Source organism: Taeniopygia guttata, chromosome 5 (genome assembly GCF_048771995.1).
Source record: "Taeniopygia guttata chromosome 5, bTaeGut7.mat, whole genome shotgun sequence".
In the NCBI taxonomy this organism is placed as follows: domain Eukaryota; kingdom Metazoa; phylum Chordata; class Aves; order Passeriformes; family Estrildidae; genus Taeniopygia; species Taeniopygia guttata.
The window spans coordinates 59,911,181-59,934,370 of record NC_133030.1 but is presented as its reverse complement, the minus strand read 5'-3'; the positions used below and the strand labels follow the sequence as shown (position 1 = coordinate 59,934,370).

The 23,190-nt window shown below is 48.1% G+C and overlaps 1 protein-coding gene across 4 annotated transcripts in view; it reads left to right on the top strand.

The window, feature by feature from the left end:
* DAAM1 (dishevelled associated activator of morphogenesis 1) overlaps window positions 1-23,190 on the top strand; it is a 92,603-nt gene that overhangs the window by 15,919 nt on the left and 53,494 nt on the right. For 2 of the 4 annotated variants that reach the window (XM_030275186.4, XM_041716342.2), the window contains exon 2: window positions 4,066-4,164. The exons of the other annotated variants lie outside the window; for them this stretch is intronic. The gene's annotated coding sequence lies outside the window, so the exon portion shown is untranslated. The remainder of the gene's footprint in view (window positions 1-4,065; window positions 4,165-23,190) is intronic. 4 annotated transcript variants of the gene reach the window in all.

Genomic DNA, 23,190 nt, shown 5'->3' with positions numbered 1-23,190 from the left:
TGGGCTAGGAGGTAAAATGAAGGAGACAGGGAGCACAGGCAGTGGTTTGGAGCTGTGGAATAGCATTTTCACAGAATCACTGGGTTGGAAGAGACCTTCAAGATCATCAAGTCCAACCCAGCCCCAGCACCTCACCCAGTGCCACATCCAGGCTTTGTTAAACACACCCAGGGATGACGACTCCACCAGCTCCCTGGGCAGCCATTCCAGAACTTTATCACTCTTTCTGTAAAAAACTTCTTCCTAATATCCAACCTGTATTTCCCTCGGTGCAGCTTCCAAGCTTTGTCCTCTGGTTCTGTCAGCTGCTGCTTTTTGAGCTGTGATTAGCAAAAGAGGCATTTTGGGAGCAGGGCTGCTGCTGAACCCCTGGTGGAAGAGCAGTGCCTGACCCTGGTTTGGCTGATGAGTGTGCAGGGAAGTGCTGCACGTGCATAAAAGCTGGGGAAATGTTTTGTGCTGGGGAATGGGAGTGCTCCTCTTGCCTTTTCATCAAGAAGCTATAAAATGGCATCCAGCAGCTCTTCAGCCCATGCCTGGAAGCCAAAGCCAGGTGCATGAAATCCTGAACAAGGCACAGGGACATCTGGATATTTATTTATATTTGAGCTGCATTTGGCCACTGGAACAAAGACTTGCAGAAAGTGGCCTTAGCCTTGGCTCAACATGCTGAATGCAGACCACAGGTAGCCCTGAAGGGAGTTTGAGCTTGATGAAAGCACATTAAGGCATCAGTAGCAAGAGAAGCAGATAAGATCAACAAGCTGCAGTCTTTGGGAGCCCCATACTCTAGGACAAATCACTTTCAGAGCAAGCACTCCTAATGTAGCTTCACAGGGGTGGAGGAGGACAAAGCAGAAGAGATCCTAATGGATCTGTGCCACATCTCACCAGGGAGACAGTCCCCCCTCCTTGTTCCACAGTGAGTATACCCCATGAATAGACCCCCAGAGGCTGGGGTGGTGTTTGGGAAGCTGTTGGGGGGCAGCAGCCTCTGTGTCCCATCCCACCTGGTGGCTGCAGCCCTGCAGTGTAAGCCAGCAGGTGTGGATGGAGTTTCTGCAGCTGTGAAACTGATGTCAGGCAGTGGTTTTGTCCTATTTGCTTGCAAAAATCATCTGTTGGCTCTGCCTGCTGTGGGGCAAAGAGGTGGGGACCAGGTGAGATGTGACACAGATCTGCACTGGCCCCCGTGTTGCCCTCTTCCAGCCCCCCAAAGCCCTGTAAGAATTGTCTGCTCAGAAAAAGTGATTTCTGCTGGAACGTGGGACTGAATCGACTGCAGTGCAACCTCTGACTGCCGAGGAGAGTCCTCGTTTTGTCTTGTCCCGTTGATCTGAATGAAGTAATTTATAAGGACATTTTCCATGAATCAATAAATCCATGCTTGCTGCTGTGCCTGGGAGGTTTAATTTGCTCTAGATACTGCACGGAGTATCTCTGTCCTGAATTGCACTGCGAAGTTCTGCTCTTTGGGAGAGGATGAGGATGCAGCTGGATCCTCTGGGAACATGCTGCCAGCGTCTGATGGTACCTGATCCCTGTTGATTGGGCACCTCCTGGTGTGGGCTGAAGAGTTCAGGGTGTAAGAGCAATAGTTTCCCTGTGTGGAGTTTGATGGCTTAGTCCATTGTGCCAAGCATTTCCTGGTGTTAAAGATCTTGGGGAAATTGAAGCCAAAAAAAAAAAAAAGGAGGGGTAGGATCATTGGCCTTTGAAGAGACCACAGTGCAGAAATCTGGGTTACAGGTAGGTTTTTTCTTCCACATCTCTGAGTGATGCTTCCTCTCAAGAGGAATTGAAAAATTCCTCTTGTTCTGCACCACCTCCACTTCCAAAAGCTGCTTTTTATGAGCCCCTTGGAAGCAATGCACATGTGTTTACAAAGCCTGCCACTGGATCTGCCTGAAAAAAAATAGAGTTCAGAAACACAGCTCTGCTACACATAGAGAAGTCAAAGGTAACCCAAATCTGCCCCAGTCCTGAGCTTGTTTCTCTTTGTCTGAGCAGTGTGCTCTGGTGAGGCTGGAACTGTGGTCATGGATGGATGAGGAGACCTTGCTTTCTGCTGTGCACTGGGGGTTTGGGGTTGTTCCTGGCCTCTTCCTGTGCACAATGGGTGTTTTGGAGGCCTCTGAACTGGTGGGGCACGGACTGGCTCAGCTGTCCCTGTGAGCACCTGGATCCCACCTCTCCATCCTGTTCCCCTTGCCTGGCTGAGCCCCCAGGAACTCCTCCACTTCTCCAGAGCGACTCCAAAACTGTTTTATATCTCTTGGAGGTCAGAGCTCAAGCTGGAGAATCCAGAAACGTTCCCAGAGCCAAAACACGCCGTGGCAAGCGGGTGTGTGCCTGGTCTCTGCTTCTCATTTCCTTCATCATTGTGAGAGCAGTGGAGCTGCACATGGGGTTTCAGCAGGGTGTCCCCTCTTTTGTTCCTATAGATTAGAAAAGTCTGTGCATGTGTTTATATTTAAAACCAATATGTATATGTTTCACCATGGCTGTTTGTGAGCTGGGCCCCACGGGACTGGTCTGGTTGGACAAAGGCAGGATGCATTTCACAGCTGCCTACCTGTTGCACCGGCAGCTGTGTGATGGTTCTGCTGGTCCAGCCATTCTTGCACTTGGAATAACAGGTGTTGGCAGGGAGTGATCCCAAACCTGCTCAGACCCAGCTAGGAATGATCTTTTTGAAGTGAGCAGGCTTTGGAATAAGTCTGGCAGCACCAGTGGAGAGGCTCTGTTGCTGTTATTTGTGTCAGAGCCTGGGCAGTCCATTCCACGTGTGCCCATCTTGCATTTTCCATGCCCTCTTTTTCCCACGTGCTTGCTGGTGTGTTGGAAAGAAGCAGATGCAGCTTCTGGTGCCAGGGCTTGATGTTGGGCTTGTTGCCCATCCTCTGGGACAGCAAACACAAGGTGAAACAATGGCTGTGCCGACGGCGAAGCGGAGCAGCCATAGAAAGTTGTTATTTTAAATAATTGCCATGATGGCTTCTCCTCCCTTTCTTCCACCCCTTCCCCATATTCTTCCCCCTCACTGTGTCCTTCCCCACCCATAACCTGGGGGCTGCCTGGATCTCTTCAGGATTTATGTTAAAAGGGAAGTGTTATGTACGTAATTAAACCGTCGTATTGCTGGATGGAAATGGGATTTGGTGCTTACCGCTGTGACTCTTTCTCATGCATGAGGGTGAACTGATTGATTACTGAGGTTTGAGATTAAATATTCCCCTGAGCTCCACTGGCATTTAGTGTACTGGGGGGAGGGCAGAGGGAAGGGGTGGAGGCGAATTCTGGTTTTCCTCCAAGGCAAGGAGAGCGGGGAATGTCTGCTGAGCACATCCCCTTGTCTTGGTCTGCAGCGTTGGCTGTAACAGGCTCCTGGCATGGGTGTCTCGGACACCAATAGAGCAGGTGCCTCACTGCAAATCCAGGCTGCTGGATGGGCTGCTGGTGGGCTTTGCAAGCTCCTCTCAGTGCTGCATGGAGCATCCCATTGCATCCTGCCCAGTGCAGGAGACTCAGCTGCCTCCCCACCTGCCCACACCTCATCCCTGGCTCACGTCCCTCCCAGCCTGGCAGTGGGGTAGACCTGCTTTCCCCCTCTTTCTCCTTAGGAGTGCACCTTATTTGTTTATTTTCCTTAACTTCTTTTCATCCAAAAACCCCTCTGTGTTTGGTTTCGATGGGAAAGGAGCAAAAACCCTCACAGGCTGCTCCTGGAGTGCGTGGTGGACTGGAGACGCCTTCAGTGCTTCCCTTGAAGTCTAATTTTAGCTGGAGGTGACGGGATCCCTCCAGGGTATGGCAGAGATTTCCTATCAGCTGCCTAGACCTTAAGAAACAAAACACACAAACAAACACAACACAGAAGCACTTAAAGTTTATTTGGGTGAATTCTTTAAAAAAAGGGTGTGACTTTTATTTTATTTTTTTTTTTTTTACGAGCAGCAAGCAGCACGCTGGCTTTGTTCTGCTGCAGTCGGGTATTTCAGGTCTTCCAAGATTTAATCAGAATAATTAGTTACTCTCTGTTTGTACCTTCTGTTTCTGTTGCAGGGTTACCACAGGGTGTATTTATCTTCCAGAGAGCTGCCTAAGTGTCACTTAATTATTAAAGCATCCGATTTCTTCCAAGCTATCTGCTATGAGGTTTATGTAAGTAAACAAATAAATAAATAAATGAAAGCAGGGAGGGTGGGGATGGTGTTGGTGGATTCAGCTTGGGGGGGTTGTACGGATTTTTCCTGATTGTCACGGGTTTAATTGTGAGTTGCCTGTGGTTCCCAGCCTGTCATGTGGGGATCAGAGGACTGAGTGTTTGGATTGGCGCTGAACGACCCAGCCAGTTTAATGAGGCTGCTCCCAGCCAAGCCTTCACCCCGCTAAACTGGCAAGAGCTGTGTTGCTCCCTGTCATTTCAGGAGCAGGGGAAAAAAAAAAAACAACCTTACAGGAATGAAAGGCTTTGCTTTCACTCGTACAGTTATGGCTTTGACTCCTTAACCCAGTGATATCCCTTATAAAAATCACAGCTCAGTCTGGAAATAAGTTAGCGCTGTAAGTTTGGCAGGATTGGGAATTAGCTGTTTTTTCAGCCTGTATTTGCCATGTTTGGTTTGGGAAGGGAGACTGTTAATTCACACATTTCCCATCTCTAACACAGGAGATGAGAAACACTCAGGAAGTCACTGCAGAGGAGGGTGGGATGGCTGGGAAGCCTCTCAGGGAGAGCAGTGAGGTGCTGCACCAGCCCTGGTTTGTGCCTGGAACCTGAGTGAATTGTGTGATGTTTTCCCTTCAGGGTTTGTCACTGAGAGCAGATGAGTGGCCCTGTTCTGATGGCAGTGTGGGGCTGGACAATTTACTTTCTTCCCTTTGGTTTCTCTTTCTTCCTGAGCTGGCATGGTCGGGGTTGGGTTCTGAGGTGCTGGCTTGTCAGCTGCCTTTGCTGCCTCATTTATCATGTCCAGTGTGCAAACCCAGGGAGCGAGGGTTCAGGGTGCATGCGTCCTGATGGGTTTAGATACTTTTAAATCCAGAACAGCCTTTGCCATCAGTTTCTCTGCTTTCCTGTGTGAGAAGGAGCATACATTTTTGACGTTGATAACTTTGTGTTAGCCCGTCTTGGAGGCAGAAGTGTGCAGCTGGGCTTTGTTCTCCTTCCCTGGGAGAAGCTCGTGAAAGGGAAGGGGCCTGGAGGGGACAAGGTGGAACCAAAGGGATCTGCAGGGCTTTGGTGGCTTCAGGGAAAATTGCCTGTGTGAAGGTCGAAGTTGAAGTCCATCTTCTTTCTACGTTTGTTGGGAAGAGTAAAGACAAGTGATGGGGCGTGTGTTGGACTCTGCTGTGGCAGAGCTGAAGCTGGGCATGATCCCACATCCTGTCCCAGCTCCAGAGTAACAATTTGGAGAGACAAATCCCCTGGCAAGCCCCCTGTCCTCTCTGGGACGGGTGTGGTGGCTGTCACAACCAGCCGTGTGTTGCTGGTGGCCTTTGCTCTTTCTGCTCCGGTGTGTGTGGAGGTGGGGAAAGTCTGCTTGATGGAAATACTCTTAAGAAAACCTGTCAACCTGATTCTTTCCTTGATGTTTGCCCAGCTGGAAAGCTGGTGGCAGTTCAGACAACACCTCCTGAAGCACTGGGAATGTGTGATGTGCAGCACAGCCAGTGCTCCTGCCTGGCATGGTCCCTCCAGCCACAGTGAGGGATGCTGGAGGGGGTGGCAGGTCTCTAACCCCCATCCTACTGGTGTGTGCCTGCCTGCTTCACTGGGCCTTTCACAGATCTGCTTGGCTTGGGCAGAGGGAGAGGTGGGGAGGAGGAGCAGAGCTGCTGGGAGTGGAGAAGAGTGGAAGCATGGAGGGGAAGGGAGGTGACAGAGTGGTGGAGATGGATGCTGGGAGGAAGAGGAGATGATGTGGCTCATTTGCCTGCTGCTTTAGAAGTTGCTTAGTTAAATTAAGTGCTCACTAGGGAGCCTCATTTGGCTTTTAAATAGCTTTGGAGCATGTGAATGCTGTGTTGCTCTTTTCTTTCTGCAGTGTGAGCCACCTCCTGTCCCCATCTCTCTTTGAAGAATATCCCTGTTAAAAGTCTATCTTAGGATGTGGTATGGGAAGCTTGGTGGTCACCTGCTTTCAAAAAGCCTTCCAAAGTTCTCTCCAAGCTCCTCATCATTCCAGACCATCCATCCTTTGTTTTTTTTCCAGTATGGACACTGTGAGCTTTGGTGATTGGGACTGAGCACAGATTCCCTCTCTTGCAGAGGCCACAGCATGCCAGGAGCTCTGGTGTTCATCACACAGCACCAGCTGGTCTGGGATGGGCTGGCTGGTCTTCCACCATCTCTCCTTAAGGCAGAGGTTGATGCCCCTTTGGCTTTCCTGTTCTTTTGCAGGGCTGTGTATTTTTTCTTTCCTTTCAGCCAGCTGAAAAGCTGCTCCAAGAGACTGGAGAATGATTTTGAGTACCTTATTTCCCTGGTTGTACCTTGGTGCAGAGATGGATGGTATTTGTGCACTTGATCATCCTGCTACCTGGTAAAGGAAATTCATAACGCTTAGTTTTATTTAATTACTGTAGGAAATGAAAGTATCTCAAGATGTTTATTTTTCTTTGTCTCCAGAGTAACACACTCAGTGATGGAGGGTGCCAAAGGCAGGCACAAATCCCGGGGATGGGGATGCAAACAATGTTTGGTCTCCAAAAAACTCTGTCTCAGTCAAGGACAGGGAATATTCCCCACACCAGAGGCACCTTGGGGCTTCAGCTGTGTCCCCCCATGCAAGGAGATCATGGCCACCAGGTGCCACTGAGGTGTCCCCAGACATGGGGCTCCTTCCCTGCTCTGGTCCCTCCACCATGTGCCCACCAGCCACTTCCAGACGTGATGGGGGAAGGCTTGGGAGGAGCACACCCCATTTTCCTCATAAAACTCCAAACAAGAGGCTTGGCCTGGTTTAGATTTTAAAAATAACTTGCACATTTGGAAGCTAAAGTTTCAGAAGGGCTCCGAACGGGATAATGGCTTTGATCGTGACAGTCCGAGATCAAGGGAAGGCTTTTTAGGTTTGCTGCATCAGCTGGAAAATATATTGTAGTGTCTAGACTTTATCATCCTCAAGAAAGGCTCTTTTTTTTTTTTTCCTACTCTGCAAAAGGTCTAATCCAAAGCCCATGTACAGTTGGTAGGAGGGGCTTTGATTGTGTCCAGGAGCTTGTTGAAAGAGGTGGAGATGAGCTTTGGGCTTTGAAGGACTCAGAGCGTGGTTTCGAGGCGCCGCTGTTTCCCATGGAAGTTGTGTCAGCAGTGGGATGAGGAGGCTGAGGATGGGGAGCAGCTGTGTGCCAGTCCCCCCTCCCCAGAGCGGTCAGTTCCTGCAGCTGAGCCCTGCTGACACCTCAGTGCTCATCCTTTGGCTGCTGTGCTTGTGGTGAGCTGCTCAGAGCAGAATCTCCCACAGCTGTCTCAGGTTTCTCTGTAATAACCATAAACATCCACGTTTGATGCTGTGTGGACAGAACTTCAGAATTTTTAGCTTGAGTGTAGAAAATGTATGGTTTTCTCCCCATACCATTCCATAAGTGGGTTTTAACATTTTTTTTTTATTGTTTAATTGAATTTTTAAAATAATCTTTTGGCGGTTTATTGTAATGCCTAAAGAGAGGCAGGGAAGGATCTTCCTAAATTGCTTGGAATGAACTCAAAAGTCTGCCGAGAAGGTGAGGACATCTGGCCACATGTATTTAAATAATCATTAAAGTTGGAAAAAGATCATTGAATCCAGCCTTTGATCAAACACCACTTTGCCAGCCAAACTACAGCACCAAGTGCCACATGCAGTTGTTTCTTCAACACTTTCAGGGATGGTGACTCCACCACCGCCCTGTGCACTCTGTCCCAATGCTTAACAGCCCTTTCAGTGAAGAAATTCTTCCTGATGTCCAACCTGAACCTCTCCTGACATAGCTTGAGGCCATGTCCTTTTGTCCTGTCCCTCATTCCCTGGGAGCAGTGCCTGAGCCCTGCCTGGCTGTACTCTCCTGTCAGGGAATTGTAGAGTGAGAAGGTTCCCACTGAGCCTCCTTTTCTCCAGCTGATCTCTAGCTGATGCTCATCAGACTTGTTCTCCAGACCCCTCTCCAGCTCCTTTCCCTTCTCTGGACACATTAATGTCCTTCTTGTCATGCGTGGCCCAGAACTGGACACAACACTTGAGGTGTGGCCTCACCAGTGCTCAGTACAGAGGGACTGACTCTTCCTGAAAGCCCACGTAGCAATCAAGCTCCTCTGTCACATTGGAATATGCCCTGTGGAGGAAGCAGAGGCAGTTTTTCTTTGAAACACTGTGTTTTCTGTGCAGGGCTCTCGGGTGTGTTTTGGCAGGTTTGTCATTGGCAAAGTCACCATTTCCTTGGTGTCTCTGCTGCAGCACACCAAGATGCCATCCATGCTCAATGCCCCAGGCTTTGGAGGGGTTGCATCCTAGTTATGAAAACTTCATCTGGAAGCTTTGAGAAACATTTGGAAATGTTTTGGAAAACATTTGGATCGAGAATGCTGTAGCTCTGTGCTTGGTTGTTTTACTTTGCTTCGTCCTTGAGCGAGAAAAGTGCTGTTTCTGTTTCTGTTTTTTTCTTTCCATCAGTTTTTCTTTTAGACAAACTTATTTCCAGGGATAAATCAGAGCAAATGCCAGTGTGAAAATAGTTTGTGGTGTAAAATGGTACTAAAATTGTGCTGGAAGGGATCTTGAGAGGTTACCTTGTCCCTAAGGGTATTTGAATACGCTCATTGGTCTGGAAAGTGATCGTCATTGCTGGAAGTTGTTTTGTCATAAATTATCTCAGGAGCAGAGGCAAAAATCTACCAAATAATGCTGTCAGTATTTGTGCACGAGCCTTCCTCAGTTTATTCAAATCATTTGCTGAATAAGTGTTGAAAATTAATGCTGGGTTTGTTCCCAGAGCTATTCCAAGTAATATTCCAGAGTAACCTTTTCCACCTTGGCATTTGCCAATATCTGACAGCTTTATGGATGAATTGCAGTTACCCACAGTCTGTATTTGACATGGAGCCACCCCTGTTTTGCCCCATTTCTGAGACAGCCAGTCCCCAGAAGTGCCTATGAGATAAAGAGCAGGTTTTTCTTTGTTTTTTTTGTGAATTAGCTGTGACTTTTCAGTTTTCCAGGTGGTCACCAGCCCTGTGGAAACCCACAGCAGCCTCTCCCCATGACATCTGCAGGCTTAGATAAAGTTGTAAGATCCTGGGCAGGGATCACTAGAAATCCTCATCTGCTTTTAGATTGAGCCAAGTGATGACTTTCAGTTAATTTCTCCTGCATCTTCCTCTGTCCCAGCTTTGTGTCTTGTACGATGAATCAAAAAAAAAAAAAAAGTACCCAAGAGTCCTACTTTAATGCCCCCACCTTTTAAAGGTGCTCCAGGGCTCCATGGGGTTTTTCACCTTGCTTGCAGCTCCTCACTTCAGTGATGGAAAGTTCTGAAAAAGATTCAGCTGGATGCAGGCTTGTTCTCAAGCCAGCAACGTGTTGGTGTTGCAATCCACACAGCCCAGATGGTGACTGGTTTTCCTTCATCTGGTCCTTTTCCCAACCCAGTTTCCAGGAGGTGACAGGGGAGTTCACCCTTTTTGGCTGTGGGGAAGGCTTGGCGAGCCCCCCTCGGCCCATCTGCACATTTAAAGTGAAGATGACTGGCATCAGCGTTATTGTTTGGCCAAGTGTATGCAGGGATATCACAGCTTAGATTTGTTACAGATGGGTTTCTGGATATAGTCTAAGGCATTCTGCCAGCCAATTTTATATCTGTGTAAAAGTGATTGGCATCCCTATAAATAAAGCTGCTGTGGGATTATAAATCTAAATATACTTATTCATTAAATTATTTTTACACTTCCACTGGGTTGTCATCCTGGCTTATCATAAGCAAACCATGCTCTCTGGCTGAGTGTTATCCACAGCTCCAGCAATGCGGCTTCTGAGGCTTGGAATTATCTTTTCACTTGTGGGTGAACTATCCATGAGTCTCTGTGCCATGGATGCCTTCACTAGGACTTCCTCACAGTCATCACTGGGAATGACCTGGTCCTGGAAACTGCTGTAGAAGTGGCAGTAAATACAGGAATGTGAATTTTTTCTTGGTTGACAAGTAAGCATGACTTTGCTGGCGTATTTAGTACCTGTGACCTGGTAAATACTATTTGCATGGCTCCTTTGGTGTGGGAAGGGCTCCTCCATAAGATCCTCCATCTGTGTCCTTGGGCAGGGAGTCTTGCAGAGTTTCTTCCTTCGGTGCCCCAGGCCAGGCTGCGTGGAAACAGGGGTCTTTCCACCTGGTTTAACAATCCATGCTGGTTGTTTTGGCTACAGGAGCAAGGAAAAATGTCCCCCAGACCAGTTCCAGGTGCAGCTGTGAGCTGGGGAGGTGCTGGAGGGAGAGCCTGGCCAGACACCAGCACAGGCAGGCAGTGATGCAGGCACTGGTGAATCTGGCTTGGTCTTTGAACAGGCTGATGAGAACACTGAGAGCTGCAGCCTCCGGTTTCTCTGGGTTTTTTTTTCTTCTCTTTTCAAAGCATTTGATTATTAATTCAGGAAATGATGAAGCATAGAGAAACATGTGCTTGAGTGGCAGAATATCAGCTGCCTCACTCTCCTCAGTAATAACATGCATTGTTGAAAGTTAACCCATGATTTTAGTGTCATTTCCTAATGAAGGGAAGCTTTAAAGTCAGTCTGTCCATCTGCTCCTCCTCCTGTCAATGACAATTCATTAAGTCCAATGCCTGTTTTTTTGTCCTTTCTTTCAGATTGGTTTTTCATCTCAAATTTATGGGGCTGCTGCAATTTTTTGTCAAAACAGCCATCAAGTTAGAAGGGTGTTACGGAGGTTTTTTATTAAGGGATGAAATGAAACCTCAGCCTGTACTAGACACCAGGGAATACACATAAATGTTACGAACATCCAAGCCATAAAGAGTGCTTTAGTTGGATTTGCCATGTTATGAGACAGCAGAGAGCCTGCAGGTCTCTGTGCAGACATGTAGGTGTTGCCTGGGGGATGTTCACCTCAGTGAATTCTCTGATGTCTAATAAATGTAAGTTCATCCTGCAGCTTTACTCTAAAAGTGTTGCTGAGATTCACAGAAGGAAATCTTCCCATTCATGTTGGTATTCCTAGTGCTGCTCACCCCACCAAATGTTATTTTGGTAGCATAGCAGGGTCAGCACTGTCTTGTAGGGTCTTCAGAGGCTGGTAGCAGCATTTGGATGTCTTTGACTTTTTGCTGGAGCTGCTTGGCAGTCCCTGTGCAGTTTGGCACTGTGGAGGTAGAGGAGGCCATGCTGCTGGGATTCAGCATGCTGAATGTGGGAGCTGGACCATGCTGCTGGAAACCTCACCATGCTGTGTCTCAGGAAAGCACAGTCTGGCAGGTGAGCAGCAGGTGGAGAGGAGAAGCCTGAGTGGGGGTCCTGTGTCCCTGCCTTTGGGTTGTTTCTGATGCCCAGTGGCTGAGCTGCAGCTGCATGGTGGAGGTCAGAGGTTGTGGTTGTGTCCTGGAGGTACCAGGGCTGGTTTGAGCAGAACAAATTTCACAAACTCAGAAGTTAAATGAAGCATTTTGCCTGGTACTGATTAGGACAGAGATTACTGTGGCCAGAGCTGTGTGGCTGGTGCCAGCAAACAGGGAAGTGGTTGCCTCTGGGATGACATTCCCGTGGTCCCTGTGTCCTGCTGCAGACCCTAATGCAGTGATTTACCCCCTTCCTCCCTAAACCAGCAACAGCTCCTGGTTGGCACATGTTACCCAGGCTCTGGAGGTGCTGGTGTGGGTGCTCAGAGCCTCTGTAAGGTAGTCTGGGGGTTATGGTGTGACCAGCTGGGCTCGGTGCTGCTGATAGATGGGTCCTGTGTGGGTGTGAGATCTTTTCATCACCTTGTCTCAGGGGGAAGGGAGAGACCCTGAAAGAAAAGACCAGCCACCACCACTTCCCTGCAGGGATATGATGGGGTGCAAACAGGATTTGACATTCAGTATGTTCTTGGTGAGCTGCCAAATGTTTGCATATCAGCCTGGCTTTTACTGGTAGGTGTCAATGCTTCTTTCCAGGCCTGCTCTCCACCAAAACTGGAATTCTTTGCAGTGTTTGGTTTGGTTTTTTTCCCCTCTTTGTTTCCTTTTTTCTTTCTCCATTCAGTGCCTTAGTAAGAGCACAGCTGAAGTCCTGGGAGCCCAAACTAAACCTGTGTATTACACATGGGCTGGTTAGAAGCCATGGTAATAAGCATTTGAATCTAAAGCTAGATTAGGCAGGGAGCACTTTGAGGCTGGATTTGCATAGCACACATTCCTTTTCCACAAGACGTGTTGGTAAATCTTCTGAAAGTGAATTTAGAAAGCGCTGGCATGTGTCAAGTGCTCCTGTTGATGCATGGGATGCTCTTCTCTCTAGGCACTCACTGGGGAAAAAATGCCTGTGATTGCTTGGAAGATGCTTTTTCTCCTCTCTGCCTGCTCTCAGGGCTCATGTTGCAGTCCATGGGGATGGGTAGCTCTTGCCAGCTCTACAAATCTGCATTAAGGGCATTTTGAAAGTTTTTACCCAGAGAGGCAATTATTTCATGGTGCTTTCTCTTCCTGTGACAACTCTGGCAGTAGTGGAGTGATCTGGAATTTTCAGGTACCTAAATCAAATTTGCAGCTTCTTCAAGCTTTCACTTCAATGTTACAGGTCTTGTGCTGGAAAATGTTGCAAAGATTTGTTATACAAAAGCCATTTAATTTCCTTCCCCCGTGGACAGTCAGAAGATTGTGGATGATCTGAGGGTCAGTCTCTTGTTCTTTATGTCATTACCATGTGTTTAGGCCATCCAGACTGCAGTGTTAGTTTGGGGCAATGGGATGCAGAGGTCAGACAAAGGGGGCAAGATGTTTTTCAATATTTAGGGCAGTGTCTGGGCAGCAAACCTGCCAGTTGCCTGTTCTAGGAGAGGGTTTGAGATGGAGTCATGGGTTTCATCCTGGGCTTAGACTTGCTGGGCCCCACTTTGTTATCCATGGTGTTGTGTGGGCTGTGGTGGAAGACCTGGCATTCTGGTGAGGGCAAAGCTGCCCCTCTGTGTGGCCTCTGTTGCCATTTCTGGTGACAGAGGTGTTTCACGAGCTGCAGAAGGAATGGGCAAAGCCAGGGACCTCATAAAACGGGAAAGCTGGACAGGACAGGACGCACATCCAACCAATATGGTTAATGCTACATTCTCTGTTTATTCGAGAGAAGATGGCAGTTTATATACACTTCTGTATAGTTTACAAAGGCACTCTCATTGGCAAGTGAACATTGTTTATCTTTGTCTTAAGGTGGCCTAAACCTTACACTATAAACCTATACTCCTTCACACCCAGACAGCCCAGTGCTCCCCATCACACCTTAATACAATTTCTAAATGCGCCACAAACTTTTAATTTCTAACTGTGCCACAAGCTCTTAATTTCTAACTGTGCCACAAGCTCTTAATTTCCAACTGCGTCAGAGGCTTGAAGGCCTCACAAGGCCCAGATCTGAGGCCTAGACTGGAGTAGCTCAAATCTCATTGCAGACATAAATCATGGCCTCTCTCTCTCAGAAATGCTGCAATTGGGGGAGTGTTTCAGGGGGTTGGGGATGTATTCTGTCCCTGCACAGCTGGGCAGACCTGGTGTCATGTCAGAATCTGTGGGTATTGGTGATTCCGAGATTGTAGAAAGTCTCTGTCTTTCTGCCCCGTTGCCAAAGCAGAAGCCATAATTGGTCTGTGCTGGTTTCAAGGTTGTTTATTCTTGCTTATCTATAACATGTTCTGCTGCCCTGCCGCAGCTCTGTCCTGCAGGGCAGCGTGTGGGGCTCTGCCCTCAGTGGGATGGTACAAACATTAAATACCAGAAACTACCTGTGCTGGATTTACAATAACGTGCCAATATCTGTCACCTACGTTGAACAGTGTGTCCCCAGCCTGAACCAACAGAAAAATGCCAACATCACCAAGAACATGGAGGTAAGGAAGAAGAAGGAGGAAGAACAGGATCAGGCCCACTTTCCTCCATCTTAGAACTCCTGACCCCCATGTACAAAGTAAAACCCCCCTGTACAGGTACTAAAACCCCCTTGTACAATACTAAAAAATTTTTCCCTCTAATTTGTGACTACTTTTACTATACCATCTAACTCTCTGTGACCGCTTGTTCCACCTTCAAAGTTGGCAATTCATTCCATGGTTCAAACTCAAGATCACAGCTGTTTTCAGCTGCTTGCCAGGGTCTAAAATGCTTTTGACCAAGGCTTGGAACCTCTTAAAATGTCTGAGGGACATTTCCGACCCACCATCCCCAGGACTCGCCTCTTCCAAGTGTGAAGCTCTCCATGGGTTTGGACTGTGGGTGAGCCAGACTGGTGTTGATGGGGAGAAGTAAAAATGCTTTATATGCAGATTTCTATGCTGAGCATAGCCTTTGGTCAGCTGGGGTCAGCTGTCCTGGCTGTGTCCCCTCCTTGCTGGTGGCGTGGGGCGAGGAGCAGAGAAGACCTTGACTCTGTGCCAGGGCTGCAGAGCAGTAACTCAAACATCTCTGGGTTAGCAACACAGTTCCCAGCACAAACCCAAGCATTCCAGAGCCACAACCAGCTGGGGAAGGGGCAGGACTGGTTTGAGGAAGGTGAGAGGGGTGAAGTGGTGGTGTGGGAGCATCTCTGCAGAGGGCAGTGGGTGGGTGTCAGAGTTTGGTGCTGCTGCCCAGCAGGGATGGTGACACTGTGGCTCTCTGAGCCCCCAACGTGGCTCTCTGAGCCCACTCCATGCCTGCAGTGGCCTTGGGGAAGGTTCATCTGTGCTCGTGGACACGTCTGAAGTGTGCTGAGTCCCAGATATATCAACACCCAGTCTGCCCTCCTGCTGCAGATAGGATTAAATTTAAAAAATCAAACATAGTTATGTTCTCTCAGGGAGTCTGAGCCTCTCAGGAGCCCCTTGGGTCACTTTTTCAAAGTGGTTGTTTGCAATTGCTAGGCTTTTTTTTTTTTTTTTTTTTTTAAGCAAAGGGAGATGATTATATAAATGTCTACAGGGGTGGGAAGCTTGTTTGCATTTTGTGGCGGGTGCAGTGTGAAAACCTGCAAAAAAGAGAAATCCACTCCCATATGTAGCTGTGGCAGGGATGTGACCACTGTTGCTGTGATATTGCCCCTCCAGGGGGTTTCCTCACTGAAATGTTTGCTCAGATGGGGTGGAGAGGCTCATTTTTTGAGCAGTATACAGGGAGGAAGGCAGGCAGGATGCCTGAAGCACTAGAGATGCTGTGGATGACTTGTTTGGACTCCAGACTCTCCGGGGAAAACCAGATTTGGTTAAATCAATGCACAGAGGAAAAACTAACAATCCTGTGCATGTACTCAGTGTGTTTAAATTCAGTTTGTATTGACACTGCTGATGCTGATACTTTCCTGGATTAAGCATTAAAATAGCCTCTATTGATTTTTAAATGCATCCCCTTGGGACCTCCACTGACATTCCGTTCTGGATGCTCCAGCAGGAGAAGCAGAACCTTCTTTTGGTCCATCCCCTGGTCAGAGGCTGGATAATTAGGCAATTAAAACCACGTGCCCCCATTAAGACAGATCCTCTGAATTGCAGGTGGTGGATTTGAGCAGCTGTCCTGGAAAATCGAGTCCTGCTGCCCTGTGGCTCAGGATGGTGCAGATCTATCTTGGTCAAAGCTTTTGCCATAAGCTACATTGTGCTGTAGTCACATAAAATAAGTATGACCAAGCCTTCCAATTAATCTCACTTGCTGTGCTTGTCTGATTTTTTTTTTTTTTTTCTTTTAATACTGTTTGAATGCAAACAGTATTTCAGTGAAATGTGATAAAAGTTGCTGGTTTTTTTCCCAGGCTGGGTAGGGGCTATTGGCATCACGGTGTGCCTGATGTGAGCTCACATGCATTGTTTTTTAATGTTCATCTCCTGGAGCACAGGGAGGTATTAGTGTCATACTGGAAGGAAAAAGGCCAGTGGGCCTTTTCTGCCATTAGACATATTTATCAAGGAATTCTCAACCCCAGGTTTGTACTTCAGGGGGGGAAATCACTCTGGATTAACATCAGAATTTAAAAACCTTTAAAAGAAAATCAGCATTGCAGATGGGTAGGCCAGCTGAGAGATCTGACAAGTGTGTTTTGTTTGCTCTGGGCACTTTCAGTACTGTGGGTTTAATGGTATCTTGAAGTTTAATGATATTTAGCCATCAGGATCCCTGCTGGGAAGGATTCCTATTTACAGCAGCCTTCATCCAGTTTCCATTTTGAGAGAGAAAGAAACCAGCTTGCTGCACACCACAAAATGCCTGAACACCTGTGGTTCCAGTAGCCTCACCTTAAGCATGGATAGTGCTAAAAAACTCCAAAAAACACCCAAAAAAAGCCCTCTGGGACTTAACCAGTAGCTCCTTGTTGCCTTGTTGTGGTGGTGGCCCCATGGCAGATGTTGCTGTGCTGATGGACTGGAAGCATCTGCTGCTGAGAAACTTGGAAACTCCACTTTGTGAGGCCAAGTTAAGAGGCTTTGAAAGAGGGAAAAAACCTGCCTGCCTTCAGCCAGTCTCACCCTGGGATTACTGCTGAAATGGGGAGCAATGAAATGGAAAGCTCAGCAGTGAGGGTTTGCATACAATAAATCACATTCACAGCCCAAATATTCATTGGAGGAGCAGGGATGAAAAAAAGGGAAGAATTAAAATAAAGGAAGGTTGTTGATTGAACTGTTGTTCTCCAGGAAAAGGCTAATTGGCAAACAAATATCCTCCTCCAGTGGGAAATGCAGCTCCACTCTTGCTTGCCAGGCTGCTGAGTTTGTATTAACAGCATTTGCATGGTCAAAGGGAGTAGTCAGAACTTGTGATATCTGGGCTGGGCTTTGCAGCTGGAATTAGCAGCTTCTGGGGGTGTGTTGTGCTTTGAATGAACAGTTTTCTCCCAGCTGGGGCCAAAACCAGCAGTGGAAGGGGACTGGGGCTGGATTGGTGCTTGTGCTTGTGCTTGTGCTGGGTGATAGGGATGGAGCCAGGATGGGGGAGGATGCTCCCCCAGGATGCTCAGTGAGGCTGTAGGAGCCTCCTGAGCTGCCTGGACGTTTTGCATCCCTCTCTCTTACCTGGTTTTGTCCTTGAGGGCTGCCTGGAAGAGGTTTGGCATCACCCAGCCCAGACACTCCCAGAGGCTGCCTGAGAGACCCGGTTCAGATGGCACAGGAGAAATTCTGGGAGGCTCTTTCTTCCCTGCCAGGCTTCAGGCTTTCAGCACAGCCTTGGGTGGGTGCTAATCCCTCCCTGCACATAACCTGGGCTCTGAAAGGGCTGTGGCTGCCCCTTTGAGCCCCACCACAATGCAGCACTGACAGCTGCTGCCCCAAAACAAGAGCGGGGTGAGGGGAACACCAGGACCCACTGCCCCTCGTGCCACCTTTCCTTTCTGTTGATTTTTTTTTTTTTTTTCTGTGTTGTCTTTTAGAACTGGGCTGGGACACAGGGAGGTCAGGGGAATGCCCCAGCATCCTTCCTGGAGATCCAACTCTGCTTCCCTCTGCCTTCCTGGAAAGTCTCTTGGGCTTGGATAAGTGTTGTGCCTGGGTTTCAGGATGCAAATCATGGAGTGCATTTAAGGGAGCGTTATGTGACTTGAAAACTCTTTCTTCCTCCCACCAGTGCCAGCTCACCCCACTTCTTCGGCTTGATTCTGTGAAAAGACCACGAATCTGCTTGGTTTCTGGGAAAATGGGATGTGTGTGTCTGTAAAATTGGGTCATTCATTCACCCTAGTGAATATCAAGAAATATATATATTTATATAGGTTTGCAAACTGGGTCTTGTCTGTGGCTCCATGTTGTTGTCCTTGTTCCCAGAATAAATGGTATTTGCCCGAGCTGATCTGCTGGAGCTCCTGTAAGAAGTGGTCTGTAGTGGTTTGGAGGATCTCAGCTTGTCACTGATGAAATGTATCCTTTTAGTGGAGAACTGGTGATATCCAGTGTTACTGTGCTGCTCACCATGTTGATGGCTGGGAAACTTCCAGCAAGGTTTGGTTTTTAATCCTCAAAAACTAAACAAGGTTTTGCTGCAGCAGCATCTTCCCTGGTTGGATTAATATATGCACCGAGCCGTGCACCACAGGGGATCAAGGGCTGTGTGGGGCTCCCTGGACCAGCTCCTGATGGATGCTGCAAGCCCTCAGCTTCTCCTTGGATCCAAGCTTGTCTCCATGGCCTGGCATGAACATCCTGCAGCTCACCATCAGCCATCCCCTGCTCCAGATTTTGGCTGCTCCGAGGATTGATTTCAGCTGGAGAGCGTTGAGACAGATCCCGTCTCACCCTGCTGTGCACCACACTCTTCCCCCTGAAAAGTGGATTACAGAGGCAGCAGCCTGTGTGCTGCCCTTGGCAGGGACCTCACTCGTGTGCTGGAGACAGGCAAGCCAGGCCATGGCCTCTCACAGCACCATGGAGGTTGTTGCTCTTTTCCCTGAATGGCATCAACACCTCCAGGTGGGAGCAGACACATACAAAAAAGTCTCTCCCAGCACTTTTGATAGGTGTAAGTTTAAAGTGGAAAAAGGAGGGCTTTCCTGGTGTGTTACAAATTCGTGAAGCTATGTCTTTTCCCTCATTAGCTCTGTAATAAACTTGCTTTAATTTTTCTTGCTGCACCCTGGATGTGGCCATCAAGCCCCCGAACCTCATCTGCCCTTGAGCTGAGCGAAATGTTTTCTTGTGAGACAGCAGGCCCAGATGGATGCTTCAGGATGAAAAGGAACAAATAGAACGAGGAGGTGACACATTTTAGGCAAGCACTGGGTTATTGATGATGCTGGCAGATGGGGCTTTGCTGGAGTGAGCAGAGAGCCTGTGGATGCAGCTGTCTCCTCATGGCAGTGTCCTGGTGGCCTTCAGGTACCAGGTAGCCCAGGCACGGTATAGAGACACAAAACACTCTTTTTGTTGGGTTCATAGAGCATAATAGGATTTCTGGGATGAGGAAAAAGGATTGGGGGTAATTCAGGATTTGGCAGGTGTATTTATAAATCCATGAAACCCAAGTCTTTGAGATTTGCATGTGCTGAGAATCACAGCTCTTGTGATGCACTAGTGGTGAGTCAGGCTCCTCCTGGCAGCTGCATCATGGAAAGGGTCCTGTTCCCATCCCTTTTGGGCTGCTGTTCTGAGTAGATGGGTGGAGATAAGGCAATCAATAGCTTAAAGCCTTTTAGCTAAATGTTTTGGGCTTTTTGCTCCCTCCTGACGACATGCATTGATTTCCACCAAACACAAACATTGCTCCCCTGTACCAGCCTATGCCTGAAAACAGCTTTGCACTGGAGAAAGGGGGTTTTGGAAATCAGGATGAGAGTTTGTGGCCAAAAAATCATTCTGATTACTTTAAACAAGAGCAGCTGTGCTGGAGACCAGCACCATGCTCAGCACAGTGGAGGTGCTGGTAATGAGCTCAGATCCCTCTAAGCTTCTGTGTTGGAGGGAAGATGATTCCTGCCCAGGGGAAAGCAATCCTGTTTCTGAGCATTTCATCGTGCAAGTGCTCAATGTCAAACATTCTATTTTTTAAATTGAATAATACTTAGACACCCCTCCCCCCCCCACCCCAGTAAAAAGTGTTTTCATGCACCATTGCACGTTTTCATTTGCACATTTGGTGCAAATGTGAAATGGAAGAGCACTTCTCTCTCTTGAGAGGGATGTGCAGCTGCCTTTTGGATGGTCAGAGCACCATGAAAACACTTTGGTGGGCTCACAATCAGAACCAAACCCAAGAAGAGGTTGGGTTACTGAGTTCAGCCAAGGAAAGTGCTGACTGTCTTGGGTCTGTAAGGTGAAAAATTAAAACGTGCCTGGGAAGGGCTTTGGTGCTTCTCAGGGAATGCTGCAAATGTACAGCTGATCTGAAAAATGTTGTGGGAGCATCCAGTTTTTATTGCTGTGGTGGTCTGAATGTGACTTACATGGGAGGAAAAATCATCTGGAATTGTTTATTTAGAGAAATGGTGCAAGATATCTTGCACTGTGCCCTGCTCGGGATGTTGAATTAGCGGGGAGGAGCTCTGAGGGAGGATAAGCAGTGGTGGGGTGGGACAACTATAGGGTGCACTGTGTGGAATGCCAAATTCCTGCTTTCTAAGAGCTGAGAAAAGGGGTCCAGGACCTGGTTTTAACACTTAGTGTCAGTGACGTGTCTTCCTAAAGTCCTTGCTGAAGCCAAGTGCCTCTCAACCATCACCAGCCAAGGACGTCACTTCACAGTTGGAGTATTTCCATTGTTTGGGAGCATCCCAGGCTGTGCTGAAGCTCTTGCAGAGTAAAGGCAGGCAAAGCTTGGCATGGCCCAAGATGCTGAAATTGGTGAGGACACGGCAGAGAGGGTCAGTGGGCGCTGTTACACCAAAACCTCCCTGTGCAGCACACTGGAATAAAGCTCCACATTCAGAGACAGAGCTCACTCAGGATCTCGCATCCTCATTTTGGGAGGGGAGCCAGGAAAATAACAAGCTAATATTCATGTTTGAGGATTTAGCTGCTGGCTCCTGGGTGGGTTTGGAGGAGGCGGGTGTGAAGGGGAGCGTGTGTGCTGCTTTGCATATGTTTGTGCCCTTGTTGGGTATTTTTAGGCTGCAGACCGCAGTGCTGCAATACCGGTGCTGGCTCCCAACCAGCTGGTTGGGGCATCGGTCACAGACAGGCTTTGGCAGCTCCTTGCTCCACGCAGTTTAATTTAGCTTGCTGAGGAGGCTGTTGAATATGCAAGTGGTAATTGCTGCTCTCCTTTCCTTAAAGCAAAGGCGGAAGCGACACCAGGGTCCAATTTTCTCCTAATGACTGATTTCATTTAAACACTGCTCAGGGCAATGCAGGCTTGATGCTTTTCTTTTTAGGGCTGGGGAGAACTAAACTTCTGTCTCTGTGTATCTCTGGGCAGGGTGGCCTCCATCTGTCCTGGTCCGTCCTGGTCACACACATGAGCTAAACTCCTTCGCCTCCTTCTCTTCAGTCTGGGTTTCCAGTTTGAGCCCGTCACAAAAACATTTTCACCCTTGTTTCTGTGAAACTGAATTATTTGTGAGTGATTCAGCCCCATCAGTCCTGCCTTGAGATTTGGGCTTGGCTACAAGTTCCCTCAGTGACCCTTCCCAACCTATCATCCCTGGCTCTGTTCATACAGGGGCAATTAAGCTTAATTTATTCTGGCCCACTCAATAGTAGAGGCCAGAAGGCACCATCAGATCACAGTCTGACTTAAATTTATTGATCTAATTAGCAGTCAAAGGTACAAGCAGGAGGTGGGAGCAGGACACTTAACATATGATGTGGCATAGACCTTGTCCCTTCTGCTCTCCTTAACATAAGCCTCCAGATTGCCAGGGGCTGCTGCTTTTTCTTCTTGAATAACCAATTTCTGCAGGATTTGCAGGGGAGGAGGAGGCTATGTAGCTGGACTTTGTTCTGACGATGCAAGCTGAGCTGTCTGCAGCTCCCAAGGACCTGCCAGGGAGCTGTGTTTTGATTTTGATCCATCATGTCAATGAATATTCATCAGTCTTCTGAAGGTTTAATGCTATTTGCCTGGTAGCTAACATATTCTCTCCCTAACCTTTTTTTAGCCTTGGTTGCTAATAACCTACAGCCCACTCAGTCTACATTATAGGGTGGTTTGGTTTTTTAAATTGTTTATAGATGAAAATGAGGAACCTCAGTAGCTCCAGAGCTGGAAGCAGCTCAAAAGTACCTTGTTTTGGTTGCTACATGGCTGTCTGCTTTAAACCCCAGAATAAAACCTTGCCTTTTTGTCTGTCATTCAGACTCCTCATAAAACATTGTCAGGAGTGTGTATCTCTGAGGGGCAGGTGTTGTTCTGATAAAAGCTTTCCACACGTTTTTGTAAGCCCAAGTCAGAGCTTGTGTGTAGCAGCAGGTTTCAAGGATGAGGCTGACGTGGTGTTGAAAAGGGGATGGAAAATGCCCTGTGGAAGGGCTGGGTCTGTTTGCTCCAGACCAGCTCCTGGAGCAGGATCAGGATCAGATGCTGCTTTGGAACTGGTGTGGCTGTGCCCATGGACTTGCAATGACCAAGTGACCAAACTTTGCACGATGAGGACCCAGGGTGGGTTGGGACAGAGCTCCTGTGCTGGGCACAAAGCGCTGGGCAGCCACCAGCATCTCCCTTTGAACCCTGCTCCTTGTGGCTCTTTAAAACCCAAACCTGCAGTGTTTTCTCCCATGCTGGAGTGAACAGAAATCCCTGTGCCTTTGGCTTTTTGTTTCCCTCCCATCTTTAGGAGAGAAGCTCTGCAGCAGGTCCCCAAACCCTGCTGACACCGAGGGGGTGCCAGCAGGCAGCTAATGGATTTGCTGCGGTGCTGGCTGCCGGGGAGCCGTGATGAGAGAGCTTTCATGGCAGCTGAAATTCCTCCAGCGGCTGCATATTTCTACATCCAAGATGCAAAAATGTGAAATGAGATTTGGGGCCTTTCAGGAAGGGGGGGACTCTCCAGGCTGGGCACAGAGCAATTGCACAGCCTGGGATTATCCTATGTGAAGATCCAATAGCTGTTTCCCATTGTTCGTGGTTCAGCAGATGATTACACCATGTGCTAGAAGCGTGCCACAGAGATCATTTCAAGGGTCAAATCTTCTGTTAAAGAACTGTGGGTAGAGCTTGAATTTTCTGCAAGCTCTCTGCTTTCAGAGGGCAGTGTTTGCCATGCTGTGGTGGTGCAGGGTCTGACCTGGGGTCTGACCCCAGCCCTGGCTCTCCACGGGGCACAGCAGCTGTTTATTCTGCTGTATAAATTCATAGTTGGAGGGAATGGCAGGCTCCAGGGAGATCAGACACTCCTTTCCAAATGCTGACCTTTTTTCCCCAAGTCTCTTCATAGCTTTGTTAATAAATCTGAGTCATCCATATTTCAACCTTGGCTGTTTGTCCAGGCTCTTAACATCTCAGTGTCTTGTTTCGCAGAGATAAAATATGTGGGTGTGTAACTTTGTAAGACAAATGTTTAGGCTTCCAAAAATTCCCTACTTTGCTGGTTGATTTTTCTCATTAGAGTGTTTCTCCACACTCCT